The sequence below is a fragment of the Fukomys damarensis genome, unplaced genomic scaffold, assembly GCF_012274545.1.
Source record: "Fukomys damarensis isolate Sample0158 unplaced genomic scaffold, DMR_v1.0_HiC HiC_scaffold_16, whole genome shotgun sequence".
Classification (NCBI taxonomy): domain Eukaryota; kingdom Metazoa; phylum Chordata; class Mammalia; order Rodentia; family Bathyergidae; genus Fukomys; species Fukomys damarensis.
In genome coordinates this window covers 98,294,362-98,295,127 of record NW_022900928.1, presented here as the reverse complement: position 1 = coordinate 98,295,127, position 766 = coordinate 98,294,362, and positions in this window count along the sequence as shown.

The window sequence follows — 766 nt, the reverse complement described above, 5'->3', positions numbered from 1 at the left end:
ATGCCAACTCAACACAGTAAATTGGGATAACTTTTTCCAGAGTTGACAGCACCATTAAAGTTTCCCAAAATTCAATATATATATTTATATTTTTATAAAAAGACTAATAATAGCAGTATGTAATGCATCGATAGCAGCTACAGCTTTTCCAGGTTCTGCAGTCATCTGAACAAAATTATAGACATTCAGCACATTCCATTAAAAACCAAAACAAAAAGAAACAAAAAGAAACAAAGAAAAGAATAATATCCAGACAACAGCAAAGTTCTGTTGCTGTTGTGGTACCTGGCACCATTTTTTCTATTAGCCTCTTAATCATCATCTGGAAAGAGAACATTCTAGAGTAATATCATTAAATGTAGCTCTGATAAAGCACTGTCCCTATTATATATCATAAAGCAGGTACTAGATATTTTACCTTCATAGAGGTATGATACAGTATTGTCCTACATCAATAATACTACATTCAGCCGGGTGTGGTGGCACACGCCTTTAATCCCAGCACTCGGGACGCTGAGGGAGGAGGATCACTGTGAGTTCAAGAAAAGCCTGGGCTACACAGTGAGTTCCAGGTCAGTCTGAACTACATAGTGAGACCCTGTCTCAAAAACAACAACAACAACAACAACAAAATAATAATAATAATACATTCAGTTTTGGTTTGAAATTGACTTTGTCTATCAATAAGATTGCTGCCCCTGTTTTTTTCTGGGCTCCTGTCACATGGAGAATTGTTTTCTATCTTTTCACTTTCAGTCTATGGGCT